Source organism: Stenella coeruleoalba (assembly GCF_951394435.1).
Source record: "Stenella coeruleoalba genome assembly, chromosome: 10".
Taxonomy (NCBI): domain Eukaryota; kingdom Metazoa; phylum Chordata; class Mammalia; order Artiodactyla; family Delphinidae; genus Stenella; species Stenella coeruleoalba.
Genome location: NC_137156.1, coordinates 6,460,402 through 6,484,234, shown reverse-complemented (window position 1 = coordinate 6,484,234; position 23,833 = coordinate 6,460,402). Strand labels below are relative to the sequence as shown.

The following is a 23,833-nucleotide window of genomic DNA, read 5'->3' as shown; positions in this document are numbered from 1 at the left end:
CACTTCCTTTCGTCTTTTTTCTTTTCTTTTTTTAAAAAATTAATTAATTAATTAATTTTTGGCTGTGTTGGGTGTTCGTTTCTGTGCGAGGGCTTTCTCTAGTTGCGGCAAGCGGGGGCCACTCTTCATCGCCGTGTGCGGGCCTCTCACTATCGCGGCCTCTCGTTGCACAGCACAGGCTCCAGATGCGCAGGCTCAGTAGTTGTGGCTCACGGGCCCAGTCGCTCCGTGGCATGTGGGATCCTCCCAGACCAGGGCTCGAACCCGTGTCCCCTGAATTAGCAGGCAGATTCTCAACCACCGCGCCACCAGGGAAGCCCCTTTTCTTTTCCTTTAAATGGCTTTTTCCTCGGTGTTTAGCATCCCTAAACTTTCTGCCTATAAAAAACTGGATTCTGGTATCTATGCAGCATAAACATATGACTGTGTTTAAAGGGGGATCATTTGTTGATTTCTTTGCTACCTATACAGCTGGAGGAAGGACTCCGGAAAACCACGCGGGTGTACACGGAAACTCCATTCTTTCGTTTGCGAATGCCTGAAACATGCCCAAACAAGCTAGAGTGTGGAACTGGAACCTCCAAGGATCTCCCAGGTACCATAGCAACAAATCACAAGGGTTTCTGTACAATACAGCATGTCAATGAAGGTATGACTGCGAGGCTCCTTTACGTGTAGATGGTTGATAAGATCGACTCCAGCTATTCTGACCATTACGGTATAAGGAGTCTCATGTCAACACAGCTGCCTTATCAACTTTAAATGCTTTAACGACTCTGTTGTGGTGAATATGCAATGACTTTGATAGTTATGATTTGCCGTACTTAGAAACATGTGGATTAAGCAAGGCTGAAATTACACGTGAATCCAATCTTTGAAACACTAAACCTTTGTTGTAATTCCTTCTTTCCCTCTCTTGAAGTAACATTGATTATTAATAGCTGATTATTAAACTAATTAAAATTTATTTAGAGAAGGAGAAAAATATCAAATAGAGCAAAGAGAAAATTAAAACTCATTCTTAACTTTACCATGAAAATATAATCATCAAATATAACCAACTTTAAGCAGTTCATCTATTAAAAAAGTTATTTTTTATTTAACATTTTATCCTGAGCATTTTCCTACTATCCTATTTAATATATAATGTTTCATTTAATCATGTTCTACTGTTGGGCATTTAGACTATTTTTAATTTCAGTATATTCTAAATAAAGTTATACTGGAATATTTTTCTGTGTTTTAACATGTATTTGACATATAGTCTAGAATTGAAACTACTGGATCAAATGTTGTACATTCCTTTAAACTTTCAATATAAATTTCTTCCAGGAAAGAAAGCATAAAATAATTCGTATTTATTTTCACTTTCACAGCACAAGGTGCTGCTACATTTTACAAGCCTCTGTAGTTATCCTAATTATATTAATTTACAGATATTGTGGTACTAGTGTTTACTTTTTCAGGCTTATTGTCAATTCGCTTATTTTATTCATGAAGTGTGTGTGTTCTTTGCCCACTTGATTAGATTTAGCCTATTCCTATTATTTTGCACAAATGTTTTGCTTTTTTCTGACTTGAAAATACTTTCTTCATTTTTTGGCTTTCTTCACAATTTCATTTATATATTTATTGCATTTGGAAGTCTGTTACACATAACCAAATATACTGAAAATTTTATTTGGAGTTCTCTACTTACTTTTATGATCTCTATGCAAGATTAGATAAGTATTTCCAAAATTTTCTTCTAGGTGTTTTATTATTCAGAATTTCTTATTTAATTTTATTACTTATCTGGAAAGTACCCTAATGCTTTCTATGTGTATATTATTCACATGGCCTCAAATGGAGATGGATTTATACCTTGTATAATAAAACAAAATTAAGCCTAATTCATTTTCTTAACAATAAAAAATTAATTTTTAAAGATAGTAACTCTAATACTGACAAAAATATGCTTCAAAAGTATTAAAGACATACTTGAAGAAATGTAATATATGAATTAATTAAAAGTGGGTACAATAAGAGACAATGCTGTTAATTGAAAACATTTACATTGGAGTAATATCTACATCTTTTTTCCTTTAATAATAATAATTGTATCTAGGCGTTGTCTATTAACTTATCAGTCTCTCATTATCTAATTTTTATTGCACTTCAGAGTACAAGTCCATTCACATTAAGAATGTGTGCTTGCCACATAGGAAAAAATGGATCAACCTGCCTTTCATCTGTTTCCCAGTTTATTGTGAGAAAATCACCTTTTTGGGGCCTACTGACTTTGAAACCCCTTTTGAAAGGAGCACTGTGTGCGCTCTCCAGGTCTAGAGCTTTGTTCTACATGCTTTCTCAAACTTGCTGTGGTGAAAGAACTGAAAGCAATTACAAAATGTTGTTTATGTCCAGCAAAATAGAGAGCAGGACTGAGTCTTATTTGGCTGTGATTTACAATGAATGATATGGTGAAGCAGCTAACATAACTTACAAGCTATCTTTGCACCAAACTTAGCAGTGAAGGGTACACACTCACTGGGCCGTAGCCAGGAGTACTCTTTTATTAAGTTCCACCCAGTACAACCTCGATGAAATGTACATAACACCACCGCAAAAACAAGAAACAAATGAGAGAATTATTCATTTCTATATTCTCCACAGAGTTCAGCACATGGTGTTTTGCAAGTAGAAAATTTTCTGTATGATAAATAGTCACTGAACTGTGACAATATTACTATATTGCATTATGAAAAAGCAATCAGCCATTTTTAAACAATTTGTTTTAGCTATATGAGATGGATTTTGTATATTGTTTTCTTGCTCAACATTTTATTATGAGTATTTTCCCTACTATCCCATTTAATAAATGATATTCTATTTAATCATATTCTATTATTGGGCATTTAGGTTGTTTCTAAAATCTGTATATTATAAATAGAATTATACTTATTTTTCTTTATGCAAAAATAAATTTTAAGCAGAAAATAACTAGAAATATATAATTCTTGTTTGCCATTTTTAACATCTCTGACATCTACAAAGAAATGTTTTTCAAACTGAATATGTGATCATTTAAAATAGCTGTGAAGGGAACAGAATGAATGTTTTCTTCTTTAAAAGATGAGAGCCCTTACATTTCCTTAAATAATTCAGATAATCACATATCAGATTTGCATAAATCATAGTACTTATTTATCATTATTTACTATATTACTTATGTCACAAATTGAAATACCATTTTCAAATCAGTTTTGAGGAATATGTCATATTTAATGATTTTCCCTATTATGCCAATTTTTCCAGCATTATTTTTGGAAGTTTCAATTGCTTTCAAGCCTACCCACATCAATATTTTGGCTTTGTTTAATTTGAATTTGCTAATGGATTCTATCCAAGGTCAACACTCATCTAGACATAGAAATAAAAGAAAAAGGCAGTCACTATTAAAAAATTTTAAGCAGCACAGTTTACTTATTTTTGTTGTGAATTGGGTTCAATTATTTTCAAGCTAAATGCCTCAGATTAATCAATAGTAATTATTTCTTCAAGAGAGGATGTAAATCAATATTAGGACTTTTCAGGATATTTCACAGATATCAATCAATAATCCGTGTGCATTTGTGTGCATTGTAGCAAGAATAAAGTGGGAAATAATGCATCATTTGCTTGAAAAGGTGGGAAAACAATGTTCTTTCAAGAATCTCTATATTATATTGTTTTTGCAGACAAAGCAAAGTTCCAAGAAGTCGCTTGTCAAAATATTAGAAAATGTTAAAAAAAAAAAAAAAAAGAGCAGTAAAAACATGTATAACCAATTTTCCATGCAGAAATGAATTCTCAACTTTGCAGAATAATCTAGAAATATCTTAATTCCTGTTTGACATATTTATCTTCTGTTAATTATTTTTGCATATAAGCCCTAAAGCTCCCTAGAATAAGAAGGGGCTAAGGGTTGGGAGAGAGAGAGAGAGAGAGTTCATGGAGCCTGAAGCAGATGTTTCTCCCATGTGGTCTTTCATTACCCCATACTCTCCCTTTCATCTTTCCATAGCTCCTTCACTTGACTGGATCCTTCATTTGGTCAGGGCACTGTTGAACTTTTTCCTTTCTCTGTTCCATGTGCCTGGTATGATGTCTGGTCACAGTAGTTCCTCCACAGTTCCCTGTATGTCAGTGGAATGAACAAAAGGAAGGAAAGATAGACAGAAAGAAAGAAGGAAGGACAAGGCTAGAAGAAATCTTAATTTCCTGAACCTAGCTCATTAAACATCACCCAAAGAGTAGGAGACAGAACGAAGAAACTAGCATGTTAACCAACTCTCAAATTCAGTCTTCAGACTAGAGGTTTATCCTTTGATTTAGAATTTGGACATTCCTGGGGATTAGACATAATGATATTCAAATGAAAGACTTAAAACTGCATTCCAGAGCATTTTAAGCATTCGTGTTTCATCCACAATACTGTGGAAGTAAGAATGATACAATTTTACAATAGAGCTTGTACTAGCTCATCAATTATAGAGTAGGTTCTATGTTAGTTATTAATACTCTGACCAAGAACATTAAATGGACATTCAAACCACAACTTTGAAAAAAGACATTGTTAACTGCCAAGGGAATGATCTTGTGCCGATAGGCATTTGATATCTATTGGTGAAGTCATCTGTAAACTGAGAGGCTTTTGCCACATATGAGAAAACTGACCTGAAAGAACCTGAGCCATCAACTGTGCTACACTGAGACTGGCTGAAAACACACTTCACTCCAGCAAATGCAGCAAGTACACACATGGCAATAAGAGGTCCACGTTTTAGAGGAAACAACTCTGAGCTCTTTCTCCTTTTCCCCTCCTCTTCCTTTCAACAACAACTCTTCAAAAAAAGGTAAACTTGGGCTTCCCTGGCAGCGCATTGGCTGGGAGTCCACCTGCCAATGCAGGGGACACAGGTTCGAGCCCTGGTCCGGGAAGATCCCACATGCCACGGAGCAGATAGGCCTGTGCGCCACAACTACTGAGCCTGCTCTCTAGAGCCCGCAAGCCACAACTGCTAAAGCCCGCGCGCTTAGAGCCCGTGCTCCGCAACAAGAGAAGCCACCACAATGAGAAGCCCGCGCACCACAATGAAGAGTAGCCTCCACTAGCCACAGCTAGAGAAAGCCCACGCATAGTAGTGAAGACCCAACACAGCCATAAATAAATAAATAAAATTTATTTAAAAAAAAAAAGAGGATAAACTCTTTATGTTCGTGTCCAATTAGATCAGAATTTTTAAAAGAAGTAAGATAGGTAGGTAGATAGATATAGATAAATAATTTGACTTCCAAAAAAAGATGAATGCATTCATCAAAACACTGAGACAAAAAATTTACAGGCTTTGAAATGTGACACCAAGTACCAATTCAGAGCAATTAACTAATGATGAATAAATAGGCAAGTTAGACTTTCTTCTCACTCATAACCACTTGGAAAATATTTCTAGGGAAGCACATTTGTTTTTGGCATAAACAGCATAATAAGCACAAACTAGAACAGTGACCACCCCCCTGGGGTTTGGCAGTCTCTCTCTGGAGACATTTTTAATTGTCAGCACTGTGTGAGGCATCTAATGGGTAGAGGGCAGGAATGCTGGTAACATCCTGCAATTTACAGAAGAGTATTGCATGACAAAATGTCTTCTGGCCCAAAATGTCAATAGGCTCGAGATTGAGATATCCTGCACTAAATAAAGCATTTGGAATCAGAAGCACATAAAGGAAAGGGCAGTAAACAGAAAACACGCAGCAACTATGTGATAGCAAAGACATTAAGGATATGAGAGTGAAAACAGTAGGTGGTAAACATGGAAAGGCCAAGGATATAACTAAACATTTGTGCCAGCCCAATCTGATGCCACATTCCCAGGTAGCTCATGTCATGAAATACTGCATTTGCTGAGCCTGGCGGCCAAATCATTTTCCTTACCTCCCACTCTTTCTCCAAAATGGGCATTGCCTACTCTTTCCCTTTTCACTCTTGTCACACTTCTGACAATCGGAAGCTAATAGAGGACATACGCCAGCTCAACAGGCTCTCTGCCAGTGACCTTTGGAATGTTCTGTCACACTCAGTGATGTCTGAAGGAGTAGGAATTTTCTAGGTTTTCTCCTCTTGGTCCTTTATGTTTCCTTCCTGATAGAGCGTCCCTGGTTCTCTTCCCTCCCTCAATCTCCACTGAGGGAATCACCTTCATTTTTTTTTTTTTTTTCCTGAACTCACAAACACAGAAGTGAAGCATTTGCACTCAATATTCTTTGTGATGTACTCTTCTCGACCCAATTGCCAACTACTCCTTGTCTTATGCTCATGAACTTAAGAGAAAGAAGGACAATTAATTATTACGTGGGTCCCCATTATCCAATTTTAAGACACTTGCTCTTTTACCCCATGGCAATCATCATCTATATCCTGTTAGTCACAGAGCGTTTCCCTAACACACTTTCCCCTTCTGAGTATTCTGGCTTGGCTTGATCTAGTCATTTGACACTGTTGGATGAGCACACCAGGTTGGTTCTGTTTCCTTTGAACTATATGCTTTGACCCAATAAACACTTGCCAAGCTCTGTTTTAACAGCCTTCGAAGCCCTCAAATGGGTTCTGAAGATCCAGAGGTTACCTAGAACCACTCAAGTGTGTAATTCTTCAGGAAGTGTACAATCTCTTTGGTTTCAGGTTTAGAAAAACAGCGATTTGTCATGTTTCCTACTTCTAAGTTGATAGGCCTAACTCATGTGGTTTGCGTCTGAGCTACCCCGTAAGAAGGAAGTAAACTGTCAAGTTGTTTATTTCTGTGTGATTTTCTTATCTCATAATAACACCGAGCTCGCTTCATCAGATCTGTGTTCAATAACATCTGTTGAATTCCTTTGCAGGTCACCAGTCTCTTTCCACAAATGACAGGTTCTGGGAAAGGAAGAGTTAAACGTTTTGACAATGGTGTCAAAACAAAATAAAAGGCAAAAGGTAACTGGCATAGCTGCTCTCTATTCATGGGAAATAAAGACTCTGCTCTGATTTCATCTCACACGCCGCCTTCTTTTAAATGCTATTTCATTATAGATGAAAAGTAAGATAGGAAACTCCACAAAAGACACCCAGAAAAAAAATCCTCCTTCCTGATCATAAGCATTCACTTAGTGACAAGAAGAAGCCCTGCCTGCGGATGTCAGCAAAGCAACATTGGCCTCTGCATGCTCTCAGATGTGAGTCCTCTATACAAAAGTAAGTGGAACAACTGAAGGATTGGGTTTTTGTTTTTGTTTTTTTGACACCATTTTATTAATCTTCAGTGGAAAAATATAACCTTTTTCAAGTGCCATTTTCATCACAAGAGTTCTAGCATATATATATATATATATATATATATATATATATATATATATACACATACATATATATTCCTTTGTTTTGATTACTTGGTTTTGAAGTGCAGCAAGAGACCAATACTGCATTAAGGATTGGGTTTTATCTTACCTTATAGACCTTCAGCTTGATTTCAAAGTCTGGAAATCATACTTCCTAAATCTTTGGAAATTGTGTGTGTGTGTGTGTGTGTGTGTGTATTTAAATTGTCTATCACAATAAAGCAGTGTACATCATCGATGTTTATTAGGTGTCCAAAAAAGACTCATTGCTGACCCTGTACTCCAGGCAGCCATCCTTTTTTTGTGCATGATGACATAGCATAGTCCATGGTCGTTCAGCACATGAATTTGGAGTGAAGTTAGTTTCGGGAAAACTTCTCATAAACATATTTATTATTTATATAGCATATATAAAGTGATTTCCCTGACTTAAAAACATCTAGGACACATGTTTATAACATACACTTGGCAATTCATCATCTACTCCCTTAGGACATCTTTGTAATTGCTACCTTAGACCTTTATTTAAATTTTCTGTTCTTTGCTATTTTTTTTTAAGTTTCAAGTTTTCGTAACTCGACTCTTAAAGTAAATTGTAACATTGTTTATGCATTTTTTACACATTTTTTGCAACCACTGGACTATGAGCTCTGAGGGAGTTGAGTTTTGTTCAGTCTACCAGGGTGTCTAGAAGAAGACCTGAGGCATAGTAGACGCATAATATTCAATACACATTTTTTTGAATAAATTTCAAATCCTCTCACTGTGCCTCAGTCAGAGCCTAACTCATGATGGCGAAGTCCATGTGATCAATAAGTCATGTTGGGCTTCCCTGGTGGCGCAGTGGTTGAGAGTCCGCCTGCTGATGCAGGGGATGCGGGTTCGTGCCCCGGTCTGGGAGGATCCCACATGCCGCGGAGCGGCTGGGCCCGTGAGCCATGGCCGCTGGGCTTGCGTGTCCGGGGCCTATGCTCCGCAACGGGAGAGGCCACAGCAGTGAGAGGCCCCCATACTGAAAAAAAAAAAAAAAAAAAAAAGGGTAAAAAAAAAAATAAGTCATGTTGACTCCACATGTTGACTTGACTTCAAAATATTGTTTTATGCATTGTTACTCATTGAACATTAATACATACAGGCGTGCCCTAAAACAAACCTACAGAAGAAAGCTTATTCCCCAACTTTATAGGTGAGGAAACTGATACAGAGCATAACAGGTAAGTTGCCCCAATGCAAGTGCAGAGCTTGGAGTTGAACACCAGTCAGTCTCATTCCAGAGCTCAGGACAGTCTCAGTTAGGAGACCACAAGTCTCAGTTTCAAATCATGCTGTGTTGACGAGTACTATGATATCTTTATATGAGTTAAGCTTTTATTAAAATAGTTAATACTCAGTTATTGTACTTTGCGTTGTCAAAATGTTTTAAAAATCAAAATTAATTACATTCCTGCATTACCCCTATGATGTAAGTATTCTGATTTTCATTTAGTGGAGAATGATGGTAAAACAAAAAAGAGAGCAAACACTTTCTTCAAAGACAATAGAGCTAAATATTTTTGAAATTACTATTCCCTAAGCTTATTCTCACAATGGCTGAGACATGTCTTATAATACATTAAAATTATTAACATTCACATTGTCACTAGTTGGCAGTAAAGCCAGGGATCCCACGCTGGAGTTGCAACAATAACAAAAACATCAAGTAACAAATATAGCCATCATTGTTGTTTGGGTGCTTGTAAGGTGGCAAGTAATAGCTTACGTTTTGCACACCAGGTTTTATTTAATCTTTGTGCTAACTATATGAGATCCACAGAGCTCATATTGGAAAGGAGTGGAGAATCAGATTGGATAAATAAGGCATGGTTAGATTACGTCTTGAAAATCAGGCAGAGGGGTTTAATAGTATTGGCCACTGATTGCTCCTAAGATGAGATTTTTAGGAAGAATTTCTGGGAGACATTAAATGGCCACGACACCATGAACAGAGCCCAGTTAGTTATGAAGTGTAACCTAATGTGAGATGATGAGTTGGGGACAGTGGGAACTGAAAGGAAGGGAGAGATGCCAGAGATGTTAAATAGGAAGAAATAAGATGTCAGGTTGTGTTTACTACCAAAGGGGAAATCTACCTAGGTACCTGAAATAATGAAGCAGTCCAAGTGTCTAATTTATTCTGGAAATGAGGACAGGATAAGCAATATCTCTAAGCCAACAGGCTGACCTGGAAGCCTGCTGTAGAGCAGAGTAACAAGCCCATGTCAGGAAAGAACGCTGGGCTTGGCCCAGCAGTAAAAATGTCTAACTAAGACAGGATAATGGAAGTATAGACGTTGGCTATGGCGACCTTATTTTCAGATTTAAAAAAGGAATTTGTCTTCTAATTTTTAGTACATTTACACAAAGACTTATAAAAAGGTGAAAACCTAAATCACATTCAATTAAATGTTTGTTAATGGTCTGTGTTATTCTTACATTTTAATTTGGTTTGCTGTAAAAATTACATGATACCTGAAAAGTGTATCTTTGATGTCTTTCTAACCTTTAGACAAATCTTTTGTTTCCTACTTTTGGAAAAATATACTACTCCTTCAAAAATATTGGTCCTTATCACATATTTATATGTCATCACATGATTTCTAAGAGACAATTCAAAATACTGATGACTGCTTTAAAAAGTCACAATTATTTATAGCTATTGAAGCAAATCTTTAATTCTATATATTTCAAAAGTCAAGAGAGATAATTTAAAAAGGAGAGTGTGTGGGCTTCCCTGGTGGCACAGTGGTTGAGAGTCCGCCTGCCGATGCAGGGGACACGGGTTCGTGCCCCAGTTTGGGAAGATCTCACATGCCGCAGAGCCTGTGCTCCACAACGGGAGAGACCACAGCAGTGAGAGGCTCACGTACCGCAAAAAAAAAAAAAAAAAAAAGGAGAGTGTGTATAGATCTGTTGCATACATAGCATTGATCACTAGAATTTAAAACAAAATGGAGACTTTAAAAACTGCACTATATACACAAAAATCAACTGAAATGGATTAAAGTCTTAAACATATACCTGAAACTGTAAAACTCTTGGAAGAAAACATAAGGGAAAAGCTTCATGACATTGGCCTTGGCAATGATTTCTTAAATTCAACATCAAAAGCACAGGCAATAAAAACAACTATAAACAAGTGGGACTACATCAAACTAGAAAACTTCTGTGCAGCAAACAAAACAATAAGCAGAGTGAATAGGAGAAAATATTTGCAAACAATATCTGTGAAAAGAGGTTAATGTCCAAAATATAGAAGGTACTCCTAAAATTCAATGGCAAAAAACAAAACGAAACAAATGCATAACTAAATATGCTCAAAGAACTTGAACAGAAACTTCTCCAAAGAAGATATACAAATTGCCAACAGGTATATGAAAAGGTATATAAAAAGATGCTCACAATCATTAATCATGAGAAAAAAAGCAATCAAAACCACAATGAGATATCACTTCATACCTGCTAGGATGCTAGGATGGTCTTTATAAAAATAACAAAAAACAAACAAGCAAACAAAAACAAATATTGTTGAGGTTGTAGAAAAACTGAAATCCATGAACACTGTTGGTGGAAATGTAAAATGGTGCAGCCACCATGGAAAGCAGTATGGAGGTTCCTCAAAAAATTAAAAAATACGGGGCTTCCCTGGTGGCGCAGTGGTTGGGGGTCTGCCTGCCGATGTGGGGGATGCGGGTTCGTGCCCTGGTCCGGGAGGATCCCACATGCCACGGAGTGGCTGGGCCCGTGAGCCATGGCCGCTGGGCCTGCACGTCAGGAGCCTGTGCTCCGTGGCGGGAGAGGCCACAACAGTGAGAGGCCCATGTACAGCAAAAAAAAAAATTAAAAAATAGAGCTACTATATGATCTAGCAATTCCACTTTAGGGTTTTTAAGCAAAAGAATTGAAATCAAGATCTCAAATACATATTTTCACTCACATGTTCATTGTAGCATTATTCAAAATAGCCAAGATGTGGGAAAAAACTCAATGTCCATCAACAGATGAATGGATAAAAAAATGCAGTATACGTATACAACAAAGTGTTCGCCTTATAAAAGAAGGAAATCCTGCAATATGTGACAATATGCATGAATCTTGAGGATATTATGCTAAGTAAAATAAGCCAGTCACAGAAGAACAAATTTTGCACGATTCCACTTGTTTGAGTTATCCAAAATAGTGAAACTCACAGAAGCAGAAAATAGAATGATGGTTGCCAGGGGCTGGGGGCCAGGGCAGTGAGAAGTTGCTATTCAAGGGGTGTAAACTTTCAGTTAAGCAAGATGAAAAGTTCTAGAGATTTGCTGTACAACATTGTGCCTATACTAACAATACTGCCCTGTACACTTAAAAATTTTGTTAAGAGGGTAGATTTCATGTTATGTGTTCTTACCACAATAACAAAAAAATGCATTGTAAAGAGTTTTGTTTTAGACTGGCATTTGATTGTTTTCTATAATTTCCTCAAGCAGTATTTAAAGCATCAAAATTATTTATCATTAACCAAAAAAAAAAAGCAACTACTGGTTACTGCTCAGGTTTTCATCACCTTCTTATCACTGTTACTGCATATTATTGAATTATGTTCCCAATGCTACAGGAGTGTACAATGCTCTCACTACACTTGGCTGCTAAATGAATCCTGTCAAGCTTGATACACATGATGGGCAACATCTGGACTTGTCGTAAACATTGACTGGTTATTGATAGCTTCACTGGCCTTGTGAAACTACACAATCACATGACATAATAGAATGGAAAAAATACAAGAAACGTATAATAAGGACCTAGAAGAACTAAAGAGCAAACAAACAATGATGAACAACACAATGAATGAAACTAAAACTTCTTTAGAAGGAATCAATAGCAGAATAACTGAGGCAGAAAGACAGATAAGTGACCTGGAAGATAAAATAGTGGAAATAACTATCGCAGAGCAGAATAAAGAAAAAAGAATGAAAAGAATTGAGGACAGTCTCAGAGACCTCTGGGACAACATTAGGCACACCACCATTCGAATTATATGGGTCCTAGAAGAAGAAGAGAAAAAGAAAGTGACTGAAAAAATACTTGAAGAGATTATAGTTGAAAATTTCCCTAATATGGGAAAGGAAAGAGTCAATCAAGTCCAGGAAACACAGCAAGTCCCATACAGGATAAATCCAAGGAGGAAAATGCCAAGATACATATTAATCAAACTATCAAAAATTAATACAAAGAAAAAATATTAAAAGCAGCAACGGAAAAGCAACAAATAACATACAAGGGAATCCCCATAAGGCTAACAGCTGATTTCTCAGCAGAAATTATGCAAGTGACAAGGGTGTGGCAGGACATATTTAATGTGATGAAAGGGAAAAACCGACAACCAAGATTACTCTACCCAGCAAGGATCTCATTCAGATTTGATAGAGAAGTTAAAACCTTTACAGACAAGCAACAGCTAAGAGAATTCAGCACCACCAAACCAGCTTTACAACAAATGCTAAAGGAACTTCTCTAGGCAGGAAACACAAGAGAGAAAAATACTTACAATAACAAACCCAAAACAATTAAGAAAATGGTAATAGGAACATACATATCAATAATTCCCTTCAAAGTAAATGGATTAAATGCTCCAACCAAAAACATAGACTGGCTGAATGGATACAAAAACAAGACCTGTATATATGCTGTCTACAAGAGACCCACTTAAGGCCTAGGGACATATACAGACTGAAAGTGAGGGCATGGAAAAAGATACTCCATGCAAATGGAAATCAAAAGAAAGCGGAAATAGCAATTCTCGTATCAGACAAAATAGACTTTAAAATAAGGAATGTTACAAGAGACAAAGAAGGATACTACATAATGATCAAGGGATCGATCCAAGAAGAAGATATAACAATTGTAAATATTTATGCATTCAACATAGGAGCACCTCAGTACATAAGGCAAATGGTAACAGCCATAAAAGGGGAAATAGACAGTAACACAATCATTGTAGGGGACTTTAACACCCCACTTTCACTAATGGACATATCATCCAAAATGAAAATAAATAAGGAAACACAAGCTTTAAATGACACATTAAACAAGATGGACTTAATTGATATTTATAGGACATTCCATCCAAAAACAACAGAATACACTTTCTTCTCAAGTGCTCATGGAACATTCTCCAAGATAGATCATATCTTGGGTCACAAATCAAGCCTTGCTAAATTGAAGAAAATTGAAATCATATCAAGTATCTTTTCCAACCACAATGCTATGAGATTAGATATCAATTACAGGAAAAAATCTGTGAAAAATACAAACACATGGAGGCTAAACAATACACTACTAAATAACCAAGAGATCACTGAAGAAATCAGAGAGGAAATCAAAAAATAACTAGAAATAAATGACAATAAAAACACGTTGGCTCAAAACCTATGGGATGCAGCAAAAGCAGTTCTAAGCGGAAAGTTTATACCAATACAACCCTACCTCAAGAAACAAGAAACATCTCAAATAAACAACCTAACCTTACACCTAAAGCAATTAGAGAAAGAAGGACCAAAAAACCCCAGTTAGCAGAAAGAAAGAAATCATAAAGATAAGATCAGAAATAAATGAAAAAGAAATGAAGGAAACGATAGCAAAGATCAATAAAACTAAAAGCTGGTTCTTTGAGAAGATAAACAAAGTTGATAAACCATTAGCCAGACTCATCAAGGAAAAAAAGGGAGAAGACTCAATACAATTAGAAATGATAAAGGAGAAGTAACAACTGACACTGCATAAATACAAAGGATCGTGAGAGATTACTACAAGCAACTCTATGCCAATAAAATGGACAACTGGAAGAAATGGACAAATTCCTAGAAATGCACAACTTTCCGAGACTGAACCAGGAAGAAATATAAAATACGAACAGACCAATCACAATCACTGAAATTGAAATTGTGATTAAAAATCTTCCAACAAACAAAAGCCCAGGACCAGATGGCTTCACAGGCAAATTATATCAAACATTTAGAGAAGAGCTAACACCTATCCTTCTCAAACTCTTCCAAAATATAGCAGAGAGAGGAACACTCCCAAACTCATTCTACGAGGCCACCATCACCCTGATACCAAAACCAGACAAAAATGTCACAAAGAAAGAAAACTACAGGCCAATATCACTGATGAACATAGGTGCAAAAATCCTCAACAAAATACTAGCAAACAGAATCCAACAGCACATTAAAAAGATCATACACCATGATCAAGTGGAGTTTATCCCAGGAATGCAAGAATTCTTCATTATATGCAAATCAATCAATGTGATAAACCATATTAACAAATTGAAGGAGAAAAAAACATATGATCATCTCAATAGATGCAGAAAAAGCTTTCGACAAAGTTCAACACCCATTTGTGATAAAAAACTCTCCAGAAAGTGGGCATAGAGGGAACTTACCCCAACATAATAAAGACCATATATGTCAAACCCGCAGCCAACATCGTTCTCAATGGTGAAAAACTGAAACCATTTACACTAAGATCAGGAACAAGACAAGGCTACCCACTCTCACCACTATTATTCAACATAGTTTTGGAAGTTTTAGCCACAGCAATCAGAGAAGAAAAAGAAATAAAAGGAATCCAAATGGGAAAAGAAGTAAAGCTGTCACTGTTTGCAGATGACATGACACTATACATAGAGAATCCTAAAGGTGCTACCAGAAAACTACTAGAGCTAATCAATGAATTTGGTAAAGTAGCAGGATACAAAATTAATGCACAGAAATCTCTTGCATTCCTGTACACTAATGATGAAAAATCTGGAAGAGAAATTAAGGGAACACTCCCATTTACCATTGCAAGAAAAAGAATAAAATACCTAGGAATAAACCTACCTAAGGAGACAAAAGACCTGTATGCAGAAAACTATAAGACACTGATGAAATAAATTAAAGATGATACAGATGGAGAGGTACACCATGTTCTTGGATTCGAAAAATCAACTTTGTGAAAATGACTATACTACCCAAAGCAATCTACAGATTCAATGCAATCCCTATCAAACTACAAATGGCAGTTTTCACAGAACTAGAACAAAAAATTTCACAATTTGTATGGAAATACAAAAGACCCCGAATAGCCAAAGCAATCCTGAGAAATAAAAATGGAGCTGGAGGAATCAGGCTCCCTGACTTCAGACTATACTACAAAGCTACAGTAATCAAGACAGTATGGTACTGGCACAAAAACAGAAATATAGATCAATGGAACAGGATAGAAAGCCCAGAGATAAACCCACGCACATATGGTCACCTCATCTTTGATAAAGGAGGCAAGAATATATAATGGAGAAAAGACAGCCTCATCAATAAGTGGTGCTGGGAGGGCTTCCCTGGTGGCGCAGTGGTTGAGAGTCCGCCTGCCGATGCAGGGGACGCGGGTTCGTGACCCAGTCCAGGAAGGTCCCACATGCCGCGGAGTGGCTGGGCCCGTGAGCCATGGCCACTGAGCCTGCGCGTCCGGAGGCTGTGCTCCGCAACGGGAGAGGCCACATCAGTGAGAGGCCCGTGTACCACAAGGAAAAAAAAAAAAAAAGTGGTGCTGGGAAAACTGAACAGCTACATGTAAAAGAATGAAATTAGAACACTCCCTAACTCCATACACAAAAGAATTCAAAATAGATTAAAGACCTAAATGTAAGCCCAGACACTGTAAAACTCTTAGAGGAAAACATAAGCAGAACACTCTATGACATAAATCATAACAAGATCCTTTTTGACCCAACTTCCAGAGAAATGGAAATAAAAACAAAAATAAACAAATGGGACCTAATGAAACTTAAAAGCTTTTGCACAGCTAAGGAAACCATAAAGAAGACAAAAAGACAACCCTCAGAATGGGAGAAAATATTTGCAAATGAAGCAACTGACAAAGGATTAATCTCCAAAATATACAAGCAGCTCATGTATTTCAATATCAAAAAAAACCAAACAACCCAATCCAAAAATGGGCAGAAGACCTAAATAGACATTTCTCCAAAGAAGACGTACAGATTGCCAACAAACACATGAAAGGATGCTCAACATCACTAATCATTAGAGAAATGCAAATCAAAACTACAATGAGGTATCACCTCACAGCAGTCAGGATGGCCATCGTCAAAAAATCTAGAAACAATAAATGCTGGAGACGGTGTGGAGAAAAGGGAACCCTCTTGCACTGTTGTTGGAAATATAAATTGATACAGCCACTATAGAGAACAGTATGGAAGTTCCTTAAAAACAACAGAACTACCATATGACCCAACAATCCCACTACTGGGCATATACCCTGAGAAAACCACAATTTAAAAAGAGTCATGTACCACAGTGTTCATTGCAGGTCTATTTACAATAGCCAGGACATGGAAGCAACCTAAGTGTCCATCAACAGATGAATGGATAAAGAAGATGTGGCATATATATACAATGGAATATTACTCAGCCGTAACAAGAAACAACTGAATTATTTGTAGTGAGGTGGATGGACCTAGAGACTGTCATACTAAGTGAAGTAAGTCAGACAGAGAAAAACAAATACCGTATGCTAACACATATATATGGAATCTAAAAAAACCAAAAATGGTTCTGAAGAACCTAGGGGCAGGACAGGAATAGGGATGCAGACGTAGAGAATGGACTTGAGACACTGGGAGGGGGAAGGGTAAACTGGGACGAAGCCAGAGAGTGGCGTGGACATATATACACTACCAAACATAAAACAGATAGCTAGTGGGAAGCAGCTGCGTAGCACACGGAGATCAGCTTGGTGCTTTGTGACCATCTAGAGGGGTGGGATGGGGGGGGGGAGGGAGACGCAAGAGGGAGGGGATATGGGGATATATGTGTATGTATAGCTGATTCACTTTGTTATACAGCAGAAACTAACACACCATAGTGAAGCAATTATACTCCAATAAAGATGTTAAAAATAAAAAATCATCAGCTTCTTGGAACATATAGAATAAAGGAAGTTGCAGAAAAAATTTGGAGTTAAAAAAACAAAAAAAAAGACTCACCCTAGGGCAGTGGAAAACCTGAATAGGAACATTGAATCAATCCCTGAGTATATCTCACTGATGGATTTAGATGATTGCTCTGTGTCATTTTTGAATTACGTAAGAGACGTATTTAAGAATACTAACTAAAAGCATTTAATGCAGCATCAATATTCTAGATTTATGACGAGTCCTTTTTTATGTCTACCTTAAATAATATCTAAAATTGAGAATTTCGGTGAATTTTGAAGTAAAAGATAACCTTGTACTTAAACATACCCACAGTGATACTATTTATCTTCTATTATTGTATATTTTATTTTGCTTATTGTGTTCCTGTAGTTCATAATATCATGTGGTGTAGGTTTTATACAATGATTTGCATACACAGGAGATATATTTTAATTTCTAAATGCTTCATCAGAATTAGAAAGAAAACGTCACTGTCTTCCAGCTTTAGCGTTCACTATCAACTCTAAAAACTGTACTAGCACGAAATTCTGTACTCAGAAAGTAAACCTACTGAGCAAGAGGTTAAGAAATATTCTAAACTAGATAATGCAAACAGGCTGGGTTTTTAACACCAGAGTCCACATCAATCTGAGGTAATTGTTTTAAATGCTGTAAATATTCATTTGATACCTCTACCATAGAATAAACAATTCCTTACCACTCTCTATACTCCTGAGATTCCCAGAATACCATAAGGATTTATTTACTTCCTGTAAAACAGCAGGGGTCCTTAATCCTGTCAACAGATTATGGAGCTGTTTTCTCTTTGGGAGGAGAGTAGGAAGGGCCCCAGGCTTGGTGCTGGCGTTGTTTGGGAAATGCTGCCATCTATGGGACAGCAGTGGGCATTACAAACAGGGCCCCGTGCAGCAGAAACCACAGGGCAGGCCAACTGCTCAGCAACGCGGTCAGTTCAGTAAATGAAGCAGTTCTTGGTCAATAAACAGGAATAAAAATAATAGCACTGGCTAGAAAATAAATTTTAGAAACTCAAGCTGGCAGTGCTCGCTACCACAGCTAATCCTTGGAGAAAAAATATGAGTTCTACTGCAGTTACTCTCCTGCAGCTTGGATCCAAATTTGTTTCTCCGTTTTTTATTCCCCAAACACACACACACCCCCATCTGTACTCTCATCTAAAGGAGTGCAGTGTTATTAGAATACCACCACCTCCCACACACTTGCAAACAGATATGTTAATTCGTTAATTAAACATTTTTAAAAACTGCCCATTCTGAATAATGACATAAACCAAATTTGCAACCTACTCCTGACCTTCCTGTATATAATTTTTTTCTTTAGACTTTATTTTTGTTGAAACAACACATGCTCAAAGAAAAAATTTAGAGTACAGCAAAGTGTTGAGAAGAAAAAAGAAATCACCAGAAATCCCTTCCTGCAAAATTAACTAGGCCAGACCTATGAGACAATGCAACGTAGTTCTGTTCAAAACACTGCCAATTCTGATTTGACAGTTTCTCCCTTTTCTCATGCATTTGCAGTCCATACAGTAATACCATAAAGACCATTTTACTGTTTGAAAGGTCCTTGCATATTTATTGAAAACACTTGGTCAAGAGCTTTCAGCAATAATGTCATTTGATGCCTACTTCAACTATAGGAAACACATACTGTTATTATTGTCTCTATTTCCTAAAAGAATAAATAGAAGGTTAGAAAGGTTGACTCACTTTGCTTAGGTTTTACAGATAAGTAAGCAGTAGACCCAGGATTCGAACACAGTTCCTTTCATCTGTGCCTGTATCCATTCTCGGTATCCACTCTCTTTTGCCTTCATTGTGGTCAAGGAATAGTAACTTGAACCTTGTTCTTCTTTGTTTTTGGTTTTAATTTTATATCTGTGTGGCCTTGGTCAAATCATTTAACTTTCTTTTGTCTCAGTTTTCTCATTTTTTCAGCAATAACTTCAGAGTATATATTTCTATGTTCTTTTCCAACTCTAAATCATAATTCATCTTCCTTGCTGAAGACAGCAAAATTAAAGAGTCACAGGTCATTTGGCTAGAACTCTGAAGGTTCTTTAGTTCAGCTCTCTCATTTTAAATATGAAGGAGCTAATTAAGCTTGTGAAAAAAAAAAACAATAGCTGAGAGGTACCGTCCTCAGAAGAATTACATCCTATGTACCAGCACCTTGCAGGGGTTTTATTTCAGTTTGCTCCAGGCCCTCTGACTCTTACCTGGCCAGCTGAGGGAAGAAATAAAGAGCAAAGAGGAAGCCTTGAGCGCCTTCAGTAGGCAAAATTGTAATATGGTAGTGGTTACTGATACAGACTAAGAAGCAACCAGGAATCTCTAGACTTATAAGCCATTCTTAGGAATGAGGCTTGGAGTCCAGAAGCTGAACCTCAGATGGGAAAGCAAGTTTGCCAGTGGCGTAAACAAGCAGGGATGCCTCCACACTACTGCATTGAGCGTGAAAAGAATATTACGCTTCCACCATGATTTATACATCTTTAGGTGCCCACAACATGGTTTGGTATAATGGCTTTGTTGTTAGTAGAGCTTGGAAAATATTCGCCAAATGAATGATTTAGGTACTATTCCATTTCTGTCTAGGAGTGGAAAGCTGCAAAGAAAATTGCTTCAAACCTAATAAGGAGAAAAGGCTAGATTATTTACAATATCATAACTTTTCTTGAATTCATTAAAGAGCTGATTCCTCAAGGCAACCAAGTAAACCAAGCTCAAAGATGCATAAACCCATCCAAGGAGAGATAGGACACACGAACTGTCTCACCTCAGTTGGAACATGAGAGAAAGAGGGGACCATTACAGAAGTGAGTGCAAAAGAAATAAGCAAAACATTTAGTGAATCCTTAAAGGCCAAGAGTGGGCTAGTGTGTTACTTTGGAATAGCTAAGGGCCCTAGGCACAAGGAGAGTTTGCACTTACTTGCAAGATTTTTTCCCAAGGGCCTCTACAAGATGCTCAGGAGAAACGTGAGGACTGGGTAGTGAAGAAAGTGATTGGCATCGCTGGGGATACAGGTATAAGCCCTGCCCACTTCTCTGGATAGTTCCTACAAAGCAGGTGCCTTAAGCCACTAGGGGAGGGGTAGAAGGAAATCAGTCAGACTCTGGAGGCCATGGAAGGGAGCTCTTAGACACAGGCGGGAGCCCATTGCCTTTTAGGAAATGGTTGGACCCTGTACCCCTGGGGAGGAGAGACACAAAACAGTCACTTTGGCTGAAAGATAAAATCTGAAAATCCACCAATACTAGATTAAGAAATACAGTTTAATCCCTTATGAATGGTTATTTTTTTATTTAAAGAAATAGTCTATACCTGAAATGAATAAAGTGTTATATGTCAATTATATCTAATAAAAAAGTTTAAAATAGTAGTCAATTGACAGTAATGTTTTAAATGCTCATGATTTAATGTAAAATGAATAAGTTTGGTAAAAATCTATACATAATTCGTTCAGTATTTAAAAATATGCATAAAGAGAAAAAGACTGAAAGGACTTGGCTAATACCGGCTTTTAGGTTTTCCAACAAATCTTTACTCATGCTTTACCGAACTTGAATATGAATTAAGTTCTCTTCTCTTGTCTAATATTTCTGTCATGTGCCTGTTAGTTTTACAACGAAAAAAATAGAAAGAAAAATAATTTTTAAAACCTTGAGAACCAGTATATTTCGATTCCAGCATTTCAATCCCAGCATTTCAGATATCTTTTTACTTTATTTGATGACTAGGGCACCGCAGCTGCCTGGTTATTTTTTCCTTCTACTTCTCTGATCCCATTGCCTTATAGTCCTTACCTGGTAAATTCCATCATCACAATTGCTTAGCATCAGAGAATCTCAGCTCAATTTCAGACCTCTTCTTTCTGTCTACATTCACCTCCTTTCTTATGGCTTTAAATATTTATATGATAATGACTACAAAATTTATATATTCAGCTAAGACCTCTCCTCTCACTCCAGGCTTTTATATTCAACTGTATACTCTTCATATCTACTTGAATTCCTAAAAGATGCCTTGAATTGAACGTGTCTAAAATTGAAATGTTGTTCTTTTCTATTCTACCATCAAAGGCCTGCATCTTTTGCAGTCATCCGTATAATTCCATTTTCTCAAGTAACATACGTATATACATCTTGAGTTTTCAGATTAGCACTCAACCTAGTGTTTCAAAAACAAAATAACTTAAAAATCAGGTAATTTCTGAGAAATAAGCATGCAATTATGAAGGTATTGAATTCTCTAATGTGACGTCATAAATGTGACAATAGAATTCTAACTCACATTGTAGAGATATTTACAGGAAAGATAAAAATGCTTTTCAGAAAAAAGTATCTATTATTTTAAATGCTCAGTACTAAGGCTTTTCAGAACCTTCCTTGGAGGGGGGGCTGAAGGGTGAAAAGGGACTTTGGAGGCAACCAAATGCCCTTTAAAAGGACACTCCCTCCTTGTGCTACTTATTTTCTCTCATTTATTGATTTAACAACTATTACTTGAGCACCTACACTCTGTAAGGCATATTTTTCCTAACACTGGCGAGACAGGGATGGACAAAACCTACAAAGTTCTTGCCTTTATAGAGCTTCTATTCTAGTAAGGAAGACAGACAATAATCAAAGAAGTAAAATAAATATAAATTATAATAGGCAGTAAAAATGAGAAGAGGGTACTATTTAGATATCACTGAGGAGGGACACTTTGAGCAGACACCTGAATATTACAGTAAAAATTTTAAAGATTTTTTTCACAAACTGTCAAATTCACCTGAGTGGCTTAATAAGCTGTGGCAGCCCAACTGGTTTGCCATTGGTGATGGAAGTATTCAGGTATGAGCCTTCTAGATCTTAAATCCACCAACTTACCACATGATTATGCAGAATAATTTTCTATTTTGCTATGGCGTGGTAATGGTTGCACTTAAACCACCATGGCTCAGATGATACCCTTGAACTCAGGTGACTATTTCATTGGAAGATTTGTTTGTAACTCAGATTGTTTCATTCAACTTACGAGTAGTTTTTCATTTCATTTGAGAGAAATATTAGCCAAGTTCCGGGCACTATGATAGTATTCGTAAGTTGAGAAAATGAAAAAGGCTATTTTTTTCAAGCATGTTTGGAGCATATATCTTAGAACTCTGAGGTCAGAATATTAGGCAGCTAAGTTGGACCTTTTGAATTAAACGTCTAAATATTATGCATTCCATAGTCTATTTAAATGACAGAGAAGTGAAGGATGGCTTAAACTCCAAAAGAAGAAAAATTAGAAATAAGGTGTGAAAAGTATAATGTGAAAGTCTGAAAACACATCTATTTATCTATCTATCTAGCTATCTATCTGTCTATCTATTTATCCATCTACCCCCACATACACTAACACACATAAATATGTACACACATAATATTTGTAACATATTCATTCATTCATTATGCATATACTCTATATATGCTATGCTGTTATAGACAAATGGCATGTATCACTGAATTAAAAAAACCTTGCTCTCATAAAGCTTACATTAGAGCAGGAAGAAATAGTAATCAACAGACATAATCAACAAATACATTATCTAGCCTATTAGGTGAGATCTGTAATGGAAAAAGGAAAAGTTGAACAAGAAAAGAAACTTAGAGGTGCCAGTATAAACGAGGGGGTACATTTTCAACAAGATGGAGAGGGTAGTGAAGGATGTCTGAATGCGAGTTATGCAACTAAAAATATTGACTATGCTGCAATTTTATGTGATATTGGTATGCATTTATATATAAAATATATTTATATTCCAGATTGGCATATACATAATACATATATTCACCAACATTTATATTGAAAAAAATGTCTTCTTTAAGCACTTAAATGTTCTCTTTAATCTGTTTTACATTTTTAGAAATAAAATATTCCTGATATTCACTTGAAGACACCCAATATTAACTTCTCAAAGGTAAGTGGAATAAAATATACATAAATAGTGTGCAAATTCTTCCCCAGACATGGCTTTTGTTGCTTAGTTTTAAAGGATAAGTTCATTTTTCTACACACAAATGGAAAAGCCCTAGTGACGGATGATATGTTCTGCCTTTGGAATTCAGATGTTGCAAACCTGCCTTTGGAGACAGTAGTCTATGTGGCTACCTGCCAAGCAGAAGAAGACACGTGTAACTATTTTCAAAGCCATTTTATTGGACTCTAGTTTCCTTTACTGCCTCTGTGTATAAGATAAATGTAAAGGGTAGAAATGTAGAAATATAGCAACAAGCTGGTATAGTAAGTCTAAAACATACATGACTAAACAGTGTTTATACTAAGATTGAGTCAAATAAATTAATATTTTTGTCTTTGGTTTGAGGTTTTTTAATCTTGGAGTTTACTTTTCCTCATAGCCTCTTTT

At 36.6% G+C, this 23,833-nt stretch overlaps 1 long non-coding RNA gene across 1 annotated transcript in view; it reads left to right on the top strand.

Annotated features, from left to right (window-relative positions):
* Positions 1 to 23,383, top strand: part of LOC307192879 — a 229,727-nt gene extending 206,344 nt beyond the window's left edge. Inside the window, exons 6-9 of the long non-coding RNA XR_013830194.1 lie at positions 472 to 595; positions 6,904 to 6,994; positions 7,091 to 7,252; positions 23,333 to 23,383. This is a non-coding gene — a long non-coding RNA (uncharacterized lncRNA). The remainder of the gene's footprint in view (positions 1 to 471; positions 596 to 6,903; positions 6,995 to 7,090; positions 7,253 to 23,332) is intronic.
* The last annotated feature ends 450 nt before the right edge of the window (positions 23,384 to 23,833 follow it).